The sequence below is a fragment of the Lithobates pipiens genome, unplaced genomic scaffold (assembly GCF_037356315.1).
Source record: "Lithobates pipiens isolate NorthernLeopardFrog02 unplaced genomic scaffold, aLitPip1_a1.2 Scaffold_16, whole genome shotgun sequence".
Classification (NCBI taxonomy): domain Eukaryota; kingdom Metazoa; phylum Chordata; class Amphibia; order Anura; family Ranidae; genus Lithobates; species Lithobates pipiens.
In genome coordinates, this window is record NW_027507748.1 from 591447217 (window position 1) to 591464345 (window position 17129).

The window sequence follows — 17129 nt, forward strand, 5'->3', positions numbered from 1 at the left end:
GGGTGGGGGGCCGGTATCCGGGGGCCCCCTTATTAAAGGGGGCTCCCGGATTCCGATAAGCCCCCCGCCCGCAGACCCCGACAACCAATGGCCAGGGTTGTCGGGAAGAGGCCCTTGTCCTCATCGACATGGGGACAAGGTGCTTTGGGGTGGGGGGGGCCGCACGCCCCCCCTCCCCCAAGGCACCCCCCCATGTTGAGGGCACGTGGCCTGGTACGGCTCAGGAGGGGGGGGGGGGGCGCCCGCTCGTCCCCACCCCCTTTCCTGGCCGGCCGGGTAGCGTGCTCGGATAAGGGTCTGGTGTGGATCTGGGGGGGACCCCCACGCCATTTTTTCGGCGTAGGGGGTTCCCCTTGGAATCCATACCAGACCTAAGGGCCTGGTATGCTCTCGGAGGGGGAACCCACGCCAAATTTTTTTCAGAAATTTGCCGTGGAGTTCCCCCTTGAGCTCATTCTCTGCTTGGCCTCGGCAAAAGTCGCCTGGCCTGGGGCGACTTGTAAGTCGTCCCAAGTCGGGCTTGAAGTCATCACAAGTCGTTTTGAAGTCGTCCCAAGTCGCGCTGTGATCTTAACTCAAGTCGTGTCCAAGTTGCCTGACTCAAGTCGCCTACAAGTCGTGTTGCCCCTGTGTGAATGGGCTCTAAAGGATTGCGTATCATAAATATTTGCATTTTCTCTTTGGTAAATACTGTTTTCAATTTTAGTGTCTTTTACATGGTGACAATGATGGACAATGCCTGTACAGTGAGATCATAGTCTCCACTGAAAGCGCACGTGGCAGAGAGAAACACAGGAAAGCAATTAAGAGACCAAATGTTGTCACCCTATAACAGGAAGTACCAGAAAAAAGACCATGATGGCAGGATCACCAGATAATATTTTAATGAGAGCTAAACATTAAAACAAATAAAATGACCTTTGAAAATATGAAAATACATGTTTCTTGTTCAATATTTTTATTGAATTTTATCAGAAAGAACAATCAAAATAAAAAAAGGTGAACAGTATCTGCCATACATTAGGACATAGGAAAAGGGATTCCATGAATGGGTACAAATGATACAACAGTAATAACAAACATGTGTGAATAATGTAATCTATTTTGAATGCTAAATATAAGGTAGGGAGTATTGTCCAACACCCCCAGAAACATATGGGAACAAACTGCGTTGTGAGGGGAAGACAGAACAACCAACCTGCATTTAAAATGCCCTAATTAGATATACTTTTTAGATCAATGGATTTGAATGTATAAATTTGACTTATAGGTTGGTATTGAAAAGGATTATTTAATTTCTTAAAAAACGGCCTATAACGAGTTATATACTTCTGGTTTACAACCGAAAGTGATGTTGGCGGAAGCGTCTTGGCGTCTTGAACGTTTTTGGGGTCACCATTTGTTTATAAGCGATGCTGGGAGGGGGGTTCGCACCCCAGATGACGACTCTGTAGTCAAAACACGTTGGGTGGACTCCTTTTCAGACATCGCTTGCATACATTTGTATATATGCTGTTTTGATACCCTCAAAATGTGAGTGTTTTTTATTCGCCTTTTATATTAAAGCAATTTTCGTGACAATATTACGCTATGTTGGATTTCTATTTCTACGGTTTTTCCTTTTAGAATTTCCTTGCTTTTTGTCTAGAGCTGTGTCGGCGGCTTGATCAAAGTTCGTGTCACAGTGCAGTATACGCCAATTAAGTTTTTTCACATCTAAGAATGGGGAGATGCTGTTTACATCGGTATCTCCCCATTCCACCTCTCCGTGAGGTGATCGCGGGTATCCTCGCGGTGATCGAGTCCACGGGACTATTAAAGGGCAATGTACAGGTACGTGATTTTGCCTGTACGTGCCCTTCTGTATATCGGTGTGAGGCGGTTGGGAAGCGGTTAAATGAGGTGCAGCTGTGGTCACTTCAGTCATACAATCTTGTACAAGTAAAAGTTATTTTCTTTAATTTCCCTTATACACAATTAGATATTCAAATTGTACATAACCTTACATTTTTCACTTACATAGGTGGATAGTTTATATTGGGGTTTACAATAAACGTCCATAACGATCCTGGAAAAAGGTATATTAGATAATGGTCACCTTATAAGACTGTATAAATGTGAAGTTGAGATATAAACATTACGTTTATGATAATCAATTTAGTTAAAGGACTGTGTATCATAACTATTTGCATTTTCTCTTTGGTAAAATACTATATTCGATTTTAATGTCTTTTACATGGTGACAATGATGGACAATGCCTGTACAGTGAGATCATAGTCTCCACTGAAAGCGCACGTGGCAGAGAGAAACACAGGAAAGCAATTGAGAGACCAAGTGTTGTCACCCTATAACAGGAAGTACTAGAAAAAAGACCATGATGGCAGGATCACCAGGTAATATTTTAATGAGAGCTAAACATTAAAACAAATAAGATTACCTTTGAAAATATGAAAATACATGTTTCTTGTTCAATATTTTTATTGAAGTTTATCAGAAAGAACAATCAAAAGAAAAAAAAAAGGTGAACAATATCTGCCATTGTGAGGGGAAGACAGAACAACCAACCTTTAGCTTCAATAGTTTTTTTTATTCAATCAATTATATTTGAAGGTATAAGGTAAAGGTAAAGTATATGCAACCAATGGTCCAAGTATGAACTAAACATGAACTAAACATGAATTAGAAGCAATACAATAGCCAGTGTCAATGAGATATAAGAGGGTTATAGACACAGGGAGATACAGAGTCTGTTTATTCGGTCTAGCGGTGTATTCCCAGAGATCTAGGAAGCTATCGTGCATACTACTTTTCAAAACTACAATGGAACAGTATAATGAGATAAACAGATATGCAAGGCTTAACAACGTTGTGAGTCTGACCTGGCAGCAGGTTTGAAGATAGAGGTGATTAGTAGGATGTTAACTACCTAAAAAAGAGTGGTAGGACACACAAAAAAGAGAATAGTATAAGGAGGGGGGAGGGGGAGAGTGGTAGGGGAGTAGAATGGGGGAGAGGGGAGGGGGAGAGTGGTAGGGGAGTAGAATGGGGGAGAGGGGAGGGGACGAGGTGAGGTGTGAAACCCCTGGTGTTTCTAAATTGCATTAGTTAGGCATGACAGGAAATATTTCAGAGATGATGCCTCTTATGGGAGCAACAAAGATTTGTCAAAATTGGGTGGGAGAAAGTGTATCATCCAGGGAGACCAAAGGGCTTTATATTTGGCAACTCTGTTGGAAATGACAGCCTCAATTTTTGCGTGGATCTTTTTTTGTGACCTTGTTTTTGACCACATTGACACAGAAACTGGGAGTCTTCCATGATTTAGTGGTGAATGTCCTAACTAGTACAGGGCTTAGGAGGTCAGCAAATTGTGGATGTGAACCCATCAGGCCTGGGGCTCTTATGGGTTTTTAGAGATTTTATAGCCAGAAAAACCAAATTTTTATTCGGTTTCTCGGTATAGTTGCATTGTAGTGACCAAAGAGAAAGCAAAGTAGTAGTTGAGAGAACAGTTTCAGCATGAGTGTAATCAAAAGTATCATCGATCGAGTAAGGTGTGGCAAACATGTTTCAGTTACTTATTTAAATTATTATCTTTAGATCTATTTTAATATTGTGTGTTTTCATATAATAGTATTTCGATTGGTGGTATGGTGACCATCAGGAATGGAGTATCACAATATAATTTACAATAACATCCGGAAGTAGGGTAAGATCTCCTCAGTGAAGACAAATATAAAAACAATTGACACCAGCTATAATTACTCACAGCTTTATCCAAAACAAAACTGAAATGATTTCTATTTTTATGTACCCAAATTAATGGGTACTAAAGATAAGCTGTGCAAACTAGCTTTCAGTTACAAAAAACTTTGATGGCTACACTCTCATACCATGCAAAGAACGGCTTTATTTCTGTGTCACAAAACCATAAAAACAACCAATACTGATAGACAGGAAGATGACAAAAAGGGGTAGATGCATTTCACACGATAGTTTGTGCTTTATGAATACCACAAAGAAATGCAGTCTACACACACTATATATATATATATATATATATATATATATATATATATATATATATATATATATGACATAATTGAATGGAAAACAGGTGTGTACAATTAATTTACTGCAAACATTCCTCTAAGCTTCAAAAATGTGCAGTGAAAACATATAATTGTCTCAATTACATAATGACATTTAACCCCCTGGCAGTATTCCGGAGTCTGGCTCGGGGCGAAAACTCTGAACCATTAGCGGTAACCCCGAGCCAGACTCAGGATCACATCGCAGAATCCAGGTTGAGTATGCTTACCTTATCCCCTGAATCCAGCGATGTCTCCCCACAGTGCGAGTGGCTCGTCCTCCACTCGATCTATCATGGACCCGAGCTCTGTTCCCTGCGAGCGTTGTGACGCACGGGATGGAGAACGCCGCTAAATTCAAAAAGTGAAACACACACATTACATACAGTATAATGTAATCTTACAGATTACATTGCTGTATGTAATTATTTCACATCCCTTTTGTCCCTAGTGGTCTGCCCAGTGTCCTGCATGCAGTTTTATATTATAAAAACTGTTCTTTATGCCTGGAAACTGGAGATTGTCCATAGCAACCAAAACTGTCCCTTTACATCAAAAGTGGCTTTAGACCAGCTAGAAAAACAGTGATAATAAATTAGATTCACTCACAGAACTGAGCGATAGCGATTTGTGGGGAGATCCGTCATCAAACACTAAAAAATTAATGACAGTTACAATTCTGCAACTGAGCAAATTTCAGTGTTTTTGATTTGATTACATTATTGAATAATTGTTATTATTATTATATTATTATTTAGTATAATTATTTATAGTTATTTTTTTTTCCAATATAATTTTATTGGTGAATTTTCAAAAATACAATCCAGAACAAGAAATACAGTATGAGAATACAATATTCTATACAATGAACATAGTACAACAACAATCTGTATACAGTCAGCAAGTCCTATTCATACAGTTGAATGACACAAGGTGATGAAAGAGGAGAATACTGTTCTTATTACATCGTCCTTTTTCACTGTAATGAATCCATGGTGATGTTGTAACTAAAACCTCATATCGGCTATGGGAGAGGCTCCTTGCGACGTGTGAAAGGCCATTAGATAATTCTACGAGTAAGAAGAAATCCTTCTGTGTTCTACGAGAGTAATTATGTTAACTTACTTTACTAGCTATGCCCCATTCGACCTCTGCACCCCTTACGGGAGCTTTCTGTACAGAGGGAGCGGGGACATATTTGTTCATTCCATACATCAAAAATCAGATTCTAGTAAGTCGTGTGTAACCTCCTGGGTGGTTAGGCCACATTCGTTATTAAGTCAAAACATCCGTCTTATAGATATATTCCCTTAGACTCGAGACAAGAGTAGCCAGTCCCATAGAATGTCTATTTGTAATTTGTAATAGTACCCACTAATGTATGTCATAATGTATTTATTTCCGAGCGCTATAATTATATCCCAATGGGCAACCAATGTTGAGAGAAGGGACTTAAAGAATCCGACCAGGGTTGCCGAATCGCGGAGAGGATTTATAATCAATCCAGTACATCTTAAGGTTAATGTGTAAAGAGGGCGAGTAATTTAGTAGAAATTGCATCGGCGTGAACTCTAAGGTTCTCGTTGAGATTTCTGCTATTTGTTTGTGAATGTTTTCCCAAAAGGGTTTAATCCGTATACACTCCCACCAGATGTGCAGAATAGTTCCTATTTCCTGGTTGCATCGCCAACATAATGGCGAAACAGAGGGGAAGAACTTGTGTAATATGTCCGGCGTTCGGTACCATCTCGTAAAGATTTTATATGAGTTCTCTTGAGTAGACACGTTAATCGAGCTTTTGTGTATATTGCGAAAGATCAGTTCCCACTCCCCGTTCGAGAGATCTAAGTTTAGGTCTCTCTCCCAGTTGCGCACCGCTCGTAAATTTTTAGGATCGTGGTCTCTAAACAATAATGAGTATATCTCTGAAATTAGGTGCCTGAGAGGAGACGTGCTCAAACACAGAGCTTCGAACGGGTTTAGACATCTACTCCATTGCGGTAAGTGGTTGGCACTATGGAGGAAGTGTCTGAGTTGTAGGAATTTAAAGAAAGGAATATCATAGTCTGGGAGGGATGAACATAACTCATTGTATGGGAGAACAGTACCATCGGATACTAATTGTGAGGCTCGCAAAATTTGGTTTTTAGGGCCTCCCGCAACTTCTCGTACGGAGATTCCTGCGGTGAAATCTGGATTATTTGATAGAGGAGTCACCGGACCCTGCAAAGTATTCCATTGCAATTGCACGGCTACATCTCTGAACACTCGCATAGATGCGCCTGTGAGTGAGTGTGAGATATAGGCACTGGGTGCTTTGCCTTCCAAGATCCATGGCAAGTGCATTACAGGCGTAGGGTCAAGGGAATCTTCTATGGTAATCCAGTCTTTTAGCTCTTTGTGTACATGCCAGTCGACAAGTCTCGTAAGGTGGCAAGCCGAGTGGTATCTATGAATATCGGGTAAACTGAGACCTCCTAGAGCTTTAGGTAGTACCAGTGTATCCCAACTTATTCTCGGAGATTTGGAGGCCCAAATAAAGTTTCTGCACAACCTTTTGTACGTTAAAAATAGTGCAGGAAGTCTAATCGGAACCGCTTGCATTATGTATAAGATGCGTGGCAAGATGTTCATTTTTATGATGGCTATGCGGCCAAACCAGGAGAACTTGCCAATCGTCCATTTGGCAAGGTCGGTTTGTAAGGACTGAAGAAACTTTTTATAATTTAGGTCGTAAAGGTCGTCTGGTGAGGAAGTTAGATGGATACCGAGGTACGTGAGGGCTTTAGGTTCCCAGCTAAATGGGAAATTCAGCTTACAAAGGTCTACCATGGCTGAGGGGAGAGAGATGTTGAGAGCCTTTGATTTTGAAAAGTTAATTTGTAAATTGGATATTTTGTTGAAAAGCGTGAAATCTTTCAAAACATTCGGTAAGGTAATTAGCGGGTCCGAAAGAAACATAAGGATATCGTCAGCGTACGCCGCTAGTTTATATTGATTATGACCAATGTCAATGCCTTTAATAGCAGTGTTCTCCCTAAGTTTTCGCAAGAGGGGTTCGAGAGTAAGGATGAAAATGATCGGTGATAGCGGGCATCCTTGTCGAGTTCCGTTCGACACAGAGAAGGCGTCCGACAGGCAACCATTAATCCGTACCTTAGCTGTGGGAAAAGAATATAGCATCGCTACCATCTGTCGGAAGTGGGCAGGTAGTCCTAACATTTCTAAAGAGGCAGCCACATAATCCCAGGCCACCCTGTCGAACGCCTTCTCTGCGTCCAACGATAAGAAAAAACCTTTTTGTTGAGTCTTATTGGTAAGCCAGTGTTATATATGCAGAGCTTTTATCGTATTGTCCCTGGCTTCTCTTCCGGGAACAAAACCTACTTGGTCCAGGGAGATTAATTGTGGGAGAATCTGGAGGAGACGGTTAGCTAATATTTTGGCAAATAATTTCACATCTACGTTTAAAAGCGAGATGGGTCTGTAATTCGAGACAATGGTGTCGTCCTTACCGGGTTTCGGAATCAACGTTATATGAGCTGCTAATAAATCTTTATTGATGGGGTCTGAGGGGGAAAGCGAGTTAAACGTGTTCAACAGATGTGGGGAGAGCGTCTCCTGAAAAGTTTTGTAATAGCCAACAGTCAAGCCGTCTGGGCCCGGGCTCTTGCCAGGCTTTAATTGGCTCAGGGCTAAAGTAAGTTCTTCCGTGGTAATCTGTCCGTCTAAAGATTGCATGTCGTCTATCACCGTCCGAGGAGTCCCGTATTCGTTAAGGAAGTCTAGTAATAGTTTTTGTCTATCGGTAGCCTGTACTGTCGAGATGGTTGGGGATAAATTGTAAAGTTTCGAAAAGTAATGTATGAATTGTTTCGCAATTCCATCGGATGTCACATGACTCTTTCCTTGAGGGTCTACGATTTTATGTATAGTAGCCGCTGCTTTCTTACATTGTATTGCTTTCGCTAGAAGTTTACCCGATTTGTTACTAAATTCGTAAAATAGCTTTTGTGAGAGAACGAATTTCCGTCGTAGTCTTGAGAGCAACTCCTGTCGGAGTTCTTCCCTAGCCTGCAGTAAATCCGTAAAAGTGGTATGTGCCAACGACGCTTTGTGCATCCTCTCTAGTTTATAAACTTTGTCGTATAACTCTTGTAGTCGTTGTTTCCTAAGTTTGTGCCTGTGCGCGGCTATGGATATGAATTCTCCCCCTAAGACACATTTATGTGCCGCCCATATGCTCGACTGCTTAGTGTCCCCTACTGTGTTTTCTCTGAAGTATTGTGATAAGCAAGAGGATATTTTCTGAGTAATGTCCAAGTCAGTGAGTAAAGAGTTGTCCAGTCTCCAAATTGGGCTCGGGGTCTGTGAGGTAGATAGGGTTAACGTCATAGCTATCGGATTGTGGTCCGAAACAATCATTGGTTCTATGGATGCGTGGGTAACTAGCGTCAGATCGTTTTGAGAAATGAAAAAATAATCCAAACGGAAGTATTTGTCGTGTGGGGAGGAATAAAAGGTGTAGTCCCTGTCATTTGGGTGAAGAGTACGCCATATGTCATGTAATGTCAGTTCCTGCAGTTGTGTTTTGATAGCTCGTAAAGCTCTATAAGTAAGGGAGGACGTTCCGTTAGATGAGTCTTGGGTTGGGTTTAAAGTCACATTAAAATCCCCCCCGAGTATGAGCATACCTGCTTGGAATTCAGTGAGGGTATGGAGTGTCTCTCGAAAGAACGCGACTTGACTCTTGTTCGGGGCATATATATTCGCTAATGTAATCTACCTATTGTGGATTGTGCCTTTAAGGAACAAATATCTGCCCTGTGTATCTTGTTTGGTGTCAGTTACTTTCAGTGGGCAATGTTTAGAAATCAGAATCGTGACGCCTTTAGATTTGGATTCGTCTGTCGTAGCGTGATAATACGTGGGATAGTGTCGATCGTACAGTTTAGGGATGTTGTTCGTACGAAAATTAGTCTCTTGTAGGAATACAATATGCTTTTTGTGTTTTTTAAGGGTATATAGTAATTGTGACCGTTTTTGTGGGGTATTCAGTCCTCGAACATTGAGTGAAGTAAAATGGATTTGTAGATCTCGGACTAGGGACACCGTTCCCGCGGGAGAACTTGGATTGTGGGCTTGAGAGGCCATGTTACTGTGTAGATATTAGGACGCCAATCGTGAAGGTTAATCTATAAGACAAGTGTGAATGTACACATCGTGAGGTGTAATGAAATTCAGAAAATGAAAAGAAACCAGGACTGTGTGACAAGATGTAATGATAAAAAAAAAAATATATTACTCTGACCTATACTACGTCAGTACAGGCCAGGAGAGTACGGTGACGTGTGTCGAATCCGTATCCGTAAATAACGACACGGATCCACCCACAACAACGTTGGGGGGTCGACCAGGGCCTAACACCAATACAATATTCTCAAAATCAGCGAAACTACCGCTGAACTCTCAAACGTTATCTAATTATGGGGAGATCATGAAACATAAGTGTAATACCGGGCTTCCCTACACAAGGTGCGAATCGTGCCGGCATTTGCACGAGTCCACCTAAAGACTATGCACTCTGTAAAACCAGTGGATAGAGTAGCCCCATGTACATTTATAAACACATATACCGGTGGTGATGAGGGTAGGTGTGGGAGATAAGAGAGGTTCAATTGCGCATAAAAGGGGGGAACCTCTTCGCTGCATTCTAAAAGCCTAGAAGCCAGACGTTTGGTTAGTCGCCGATTCCCCAAACGGAGAGCATTCCTTGTCATGGCGTTTCTTTACAATGAACCTCTATCTCCGACGCCTAGACCCAGCCGCCCAATCTAACAACAGTAGTCTTATATCTAAACCTTCAGAGGGGTCTATGACCCAGTAAAGACATTATTAATAAGTAACTTAGTCATATGTAACACCAGAAGATACTAACTATGTTAAATTAACATTCAAATGGAACAAACATTTATGTGAGCTCTAGATCACATTCTGAACATGCTGATACGACCAGATACTCCCACCAAGATGGGCCTGACAGGTATGGTTCTTGAGGTAACCAGTTGGGATCACCAATCAAGATTAAGATCTTCGCAATACTCGTGTTGAGATACCTCACTCATGGTCAGATCTCAAACAGTCAGAAACCCCAAATTGGTGAAGTATCAGCTAATGGCCAAACTACAAATTTCTAGTTATGGAAAAACAAAGGGGTGAAACAGCGAAAGGATACCAACTCTATCAGATTGCTAAACGTTTCCGCAGACTGTGTGAGATACGGTAGACTTGAGCAGAGTTACTTATGCCGTAGATCCGGTGCTGTCGACGCCCCGAGCTGCTCAGGAGTGAGGCGTTAGGTAAGTCTCTTCAATTCACAAGGTCTCATCTCGATGATTCAGAGCGATACATTCCGGGCATCCAAGGGCCACTACAGTGTGCGGATCATCTACCATGCGGTCAAAGGAAGACGTTCCGGGTGTAAGTCACGAAAATGGGAGTAGGATTCTGTAGGAATGATAAACACCCACAATCGAGTACATGTGTTGCACGTCAAGCGGACAACCACGTCGTACGTTCAGTTCTTACGGTCGAGTGGAATTTGTCTCCTCCTATCAGCCTCAGGCGAACGGGGCGAGCTTATGTAACTATGCAGCAACTGGAAGCTGAAGTCAAAAGAATAGAGTGGAGAGAGGAGATCCCCACTCCGAATGGAGGAGTCAGTGTCGTCGACTTCCCGCTCAGTAATCTCTGCGAGCCCTACGGGAGCGCGGTGACTCTTCAGGACTATAACCACGGCTATCCCTGTGACGAGAAGAGCGAGTTCTGTGTCCGGACAAAGACCGTCTCCTACGGGGTCGTTGTTATTGTACTTCCATTCGCTCTTCGGATGGCAGAGATGAACGCCTCAACGAATAGGTGCTAAAGTCTGCGTACCAATTTGGCACGTCCACCAGCGGAATGTCCAGTGATCGGCAGAAGTGTCGTAAGTCTTCGGTATCGTAAGAGTGCAGATTTACCCCTATGTGTGGCAGAGAGACCAAAGGGAAACTTCCAACGGTATTGTATGCCATGGGTGCGCAAAACTTCCAGTAAAGGTTTCAAGTCTTTGCGGTTTTGTAATGTGATGGCCGACAAATCTTGAAATATTTGAATAGTTACACCTCCGTGTAGGAGCTGTTGTTGGCTCCTTGCTTGTCGTAAGATCTCCTCCTTAAGTCTATAGTCCACGATACAGCAGATAATATCTCTAGGGGGGGTCATTCTCCTTTCCTTTGGGGCGTAAGGCCCTGTGGATTCTCTCCATGTCTATACGAGTATCTCTAGGCCGGTTCAACAGCGAATTGAAGAGAGTCGTTACCTCCTGCTCCAAAACGTCCGGTTCGATGCTTTCCGGTAACCCTCTAATCCGAATGTTATGGCGGCGGCCGCGATTATCAAGGTCTTCGATGCATCGTTGTGTCTCCCGCAGTTGGAGTATGTGATGATCAATCTTTCTGGTGGCTTTACACAGTACATTATCATGTTGCGCGGAAGTTTTTTCCACCTCAAGAACTCTGTCTGCGAGCGCGTGTATGTCGACTCGAAGGTCCGCAATGGTGGCTGATAGCGTGTCCTTTATGTCGGCCGCTATACATCTCAGATCTTGGATACTGACCGGTTGTTGTGGGGATGATTCTCGGTTTGCATTAGGTACTTGAGAGGGCTCTCGAGAAACCAGGATGGCATCCGATCATGGCGGTGTAGAAGGTTAGTGGTGTGTTTGGCGGGAAGGCGCCATGTTGCCTCTCTGAGAACGGAACATTTTGGGGATATTATGAGTGTTTCCACTCGAATGACCCCTAGGCGACCGGGATCTAGACGTCGAAGTGTTGCGGGACGCTGTCCCCATCTCTTTGGCCGGTAATTGCTATTGGATCTCGCCGAGAAAGCTGAAGAAAGAGAGTCAGCGGCAGGAGTGGTTCTCTCACGCGTCCATCTCGGTGCTCGGCCAGGCCACGCCCCCAATTATTTATAGTTATTTATTATATTTTAATTTATGATTTTGTTTTTCAAATTTTATCATACCCGGGATGTCTACTAGACTCTGGTTTGGACAGATTTAAGTGAGTTATTCCTAAGAATTACAGGCCTACAATATAAAACGCCAAATTTCCATGCAAAACATTGTACCACTTTCAGCACCCGTAATCCGACATAATCATACCGCCAGGGAGGTTAAATAGACCACAACACAAAGATGGGGCTCACGGTATGGTAAAAACGAACCAAATATAGGAATAAAAATGAAAATAAATATAAAAGTTTTTAATTTACTAAGTGTCTGCAGCAGTGGCAGGGCATGCACCTCATTCACAGTGCAATCTGAGCAATATAGCCGTATGCTATAACCTGTGAGTAGTGGGATCTCTTTACCTCTAGCTTACAGTTGCTTCAATCAATGTACTTCTTCTACCTCCATCTCAAGCATGCAGTTAAAGCACAATGGAAGGTGGCCAAGCTGCAGCTCACCAGCACTACTTTTTTATTTTATGCAAAACCTTGGGCCCACTAAAGGGCTTATTTTCAGGTGTTATACAATGGTGCTGCCTTCCGATCTTGTACATTATCCCTTTCATGTGGAGATTCTTTGGGAAAAAGATGTTGGTACTTTTGAGGAAGACAGATGTGAAAATATTATGCAAGCAGTACAAACTTCTTCACTTAACCACTTAAGGACAGCCTCACGCCGATATACGTAGGCAGAATGGCACGGCTGGGCACAATCACGTACCGGTAAATTATTCTTTAAGTGCCCAGCCATGGGTCGGGAGCGCGCCGCCGATGGCACGCTCCCGACCCGGTCCTGTGCTCTGTGACTGTGGCCGCGGGACCGGCGGACCCGATCGCCGCTAGTGTCCCACGATCGGGTCACAGAGCTGAAGAACGAGGAGACGTCTGTGTAAACAAACCTCTCCCCATGCTTCCCTGTGTGGCTGTTACCGATCGTCACTTCTCTTTTATAGGGAATGACAATGAGTAACATCACATGCCAGGCCACGCCCCCCTCCAATAAAAAAAAACACATAACGTCATACATAACACTATATTGCCCCCTAGTGGTTAACTCCTTCACTGCCAGTGTCATTTACACAGGAATCAATGCATTTAAATAGCATTGATTGCTGTATAAATGTCAATGGTCCCAAAAATGTGTCAAAAATGTCCGATGTGTCTGCCATAATGTCGCAGTCACAATAAAAATCGCTGATCGCTGCCCTTACTAGTAAAAAAAAAAAAATGCTATACAACGATCCCCTATTTTTTAAACGCTACAACTTTTGCGCAAACCAATCAATAATCGCTAATTGCGCTTTTTTACCAAAAATATGTAGAATAATATGTATCGGAATAAACTGAGGAAAAAAATGTTTTTTATATATTTTTTGGGGATATTTATTATAGCAAAAAGTACAAAATATTGCATTTTTTTCAAAATTGTCGCTCTATTTTTGTTTATAGCGCAAAAAATAAAAACCGCAGAGGTGATCAAATACCACCAAAAGAACGCTCTATTTGTGGGGAAAAAAGGACGCCAATTTTGTTTGGGAGCCACGTCACACGACTGCTCAATTGTCAGTTAAAACGACGCAGTGCCGAATCGCAAAAAGGGGCCTTAAGTGGTTAATATAACACAAAATTATTTCAGCTGTATATTATATATTATGTATATGTATATAGCTGTCCATTATACTCCTTTGATGTTACATAAAATGGGTATACTGGCTGAACTACTATGTAATAGATGTAAAATGAATAATGAAGACCTGATTAATTTGCTGTGGATTTGTCCTAAAATTCACAAATGCACATATATTGGGTTATTACCACTATAAATTATGTATTTTAAACCACTGTTAGAGAAGACCCCAAACAATGCTTACTAGGTATCCTTAGTAGGGATGAGCCCGATGTTCAAGTCAAAAGTAAGTTCGACTTGAACATCGGGTGTTCACCTATATGCAGAACTGCAAACAATATGCGGTGTTTGTGGCAAATTCGAGAGCCTCCGGAACACCGTTTATGGGACACTAACATGAAAAATCAAAAGTGCCAACTGAATTTTAACATATCAAAGGGACAGCTGAAGACCCTTTGATGTGCTAATCTTATACAAGTCTACCTAGGTGTTTGAGGTATGGCCTGTTAGACTAATTGAACATTTCAAAGGATACATTGTTGCAACTTAAGGATTATGTAGGACCATAGAAAAAGTATGTATTGATGGTAATTAGACTTGAGGGGGGTATTCATGGGAAACATTTGCAGAACCCCCCCCCCCCCCCCATTGTCAGAGCAGTACTTGAGAGGACATTCAAGCTGGGATTCAGTCTAGTCTTGTCTGGGTATGTGATTATGAAGACACAGGTCTAGAAAACATGTTACTCTGAAGGCTAGTATTCGTTGTCATAGTACTCTGTTGGATTTTGTCATCTGTTGCAAGACTTTGTTCTGTGTTGGAAGTCAATAAAAAAAGTGCATCTCTGTGGAAGAATTGGGTTGCTGCGGAAGAGTACTTATAACTACTAATCATCTACCCACCATATACTATATCACTACAATTTTAAGGGCTTATATGCAAGTTATTGTCATAAAAAGTGTTTGGGGACCTGGGTGCTGCCCCAGGTGGCAAATGCAAATTTTTGGGGGGAAAAATGAATTGAAAAAAAGAGCATGGGATCCCCCCTAGTCTATTACCAGGCCCTTTGGGTCTGGTATAATTAGTAAAGGGAACCCCAAAACAAAATTTAAAAAACAAATTGCATGGGGTCCCCCTAAAATCCATACCAGGTCCTTCAGGTCTGATATGGCAATTAAGGGGAACCCTGCGCCAAATGTAAAAAAATGGCATAGGGTTCCCCCCAAAATCCATACCAGACCCTTCAGGTCTGGTATGGATTTTAAGGGGAACCCTGCGCTAAAATAAAAAAAATGTCCATACCAGACCCTTATCTGAGCATGCAACCTGACAGGCCACAAGAAAAATCTCCCTCCTGAACTGTACCAGGGCACATGCCCTCAACATGGGGAGGGTGCTATGGGGTATGACAATGATGAGAGACAATGGGGACAAGGGCCTCATACCCGCAACCCTTATTGGAATCTGGAACCCCCCTTTAACAAGGGGACCCCCAGATCCCTGCCCCCGTGTGAGTTGGTAATGGGGTACATCGTACCATTTCCCCCCAAAAATTTCAAAATAGTAAAACAGACAAGAGACAGCTTGGGACAAGTCCTTTATTAAAAATAAAAATGTCCTACAATGTAAATGCACGCCACCCGACAGACTGAAAAAACAAAACAAAAAAAAACAACGCAACCAATCTGCCATGGGAGGCTCCCGCCAGCTGACGTGTTTTCTCTGTGACAGTTCTTGACCCTGCCCCCCTCTGACGCCACAGGGAAGCCATGGGGAAGCCCCGTGACTACCTCTCCAGTTATAAGAGGGTGTGCACACTTATGTAACCACATCATTTTAGTTTTTAGTTTTACATCCGCTCCCCCCCCCCTTACAAGTTTTCAGTTTGTTTTTCAATTGAGTTGTACAGTTTATGGGTCACATTAAAGGTGGAAGAAATTCTGATTTATCTTTGTCACATTTTTTTTAAATCACAGAAACCTGACATTTTAACATGGGTGTGTATACTTTTTAAATCCACTGTATATACTGTATATCAACAAGGGGGTGTGCAGATAAATTTAAAAGAGTTTAGTCTCCATTGGCTGGATATACCGTTCTTTGACAGAGAATGACAGGAAATGCAGGCCATGTGATATTTATTTCTCTTTCAATCATGGATTATTCTTTCCTTTGGGTGGTATGCTTCTTTTGGTGTGTGCACAGTACTTGTTTGGATGCTTAACAATTTATTTATTTTTTGATATTTTAACCATTGATTATGCACATTGCATTATGCCGTGGTCACTCCAGAAATTGTGCATTGTTGTCTTTATTTCTCTTGCAATTTTTAATTAATAACTAATTTCCTGATTTAAAGATAAGCTGACCTGCAACAGTAAACATTTGGGGATGCAATAGGGTTGATTTACTAAAATAACACTGGAGTGTGCAAAATCATGCGCAGCTCTGCATAGAAACCAATCAGCTTCCAGGTTTTCTGGTCAAATCTTAATTAAACAAACTGAAGTTAGAAGCTGATTAGTTACTATGTAGAGCTGCACCCGATTTTGCTCTCCCCAGTTTTAGTAAATCAACCCCAATGGCTTTTTAAATGATTCTAAAATAGACTAGACAATTGTACCATAATAGCCATAGAATAGTGTAAGTGTGGAAGATTTTTGCGGGTAGAAATAGCAAAAATAATTGTAGCACCCTTGAGTGTGTGCTAGAAGTGAGAGTAGTCAAATTATAGTTTAGCTCAGGGCTAAGCCTGAGGTATGGAATTTGAGTCAGGGTTTACTAAAGTTTAGTAGTGTGTAACTCAGCCTGACAGCCCTCTGGAACCTCTGTCTGGTCTAGAAGGTTGGAGAATCTTCTAGAATTAGTGGGTGGAGGTTAGGAGGAGCTGCCTTGAATATTTATGGAGCCCCAGCCAATCCTCAGGGGTAGCCTGGCAGGGGGCTGAGACCATTCCATAAATAGACATAGGCCATGCCAGCAGGGGCAGTCGGGTGGAAGATAGAGATACAGTGTCCTGAGAGTCAGCCGGGTGGGCTGTTGAAGAGTCAGTCAGGTGGACTGGTGTGGAGAGTAAGAGAGTAAGCCTTGAGGGCTAGTGAAAGGGGTAGCTACAGCCAGGTGGGTTGGCAGTGCCTGAAGAGGTGGTGCTGGGATCAGTGACCACAGAGGAAGAGCTACAAGCTGTTTCATTACACTGTACTACACAAAAGGGGCTACGATTTCCTGCCTGTAAAGGGCTATTGCTAATCTGAATGGGATCCTGTCAGATAAATTAAAGTGATTCAGCTGGAGCAAGCAAAAGCTGTGCATGATCCTAGGATGCGTCTTTGAAAGTTTTTCCCACGTGCAATGATGT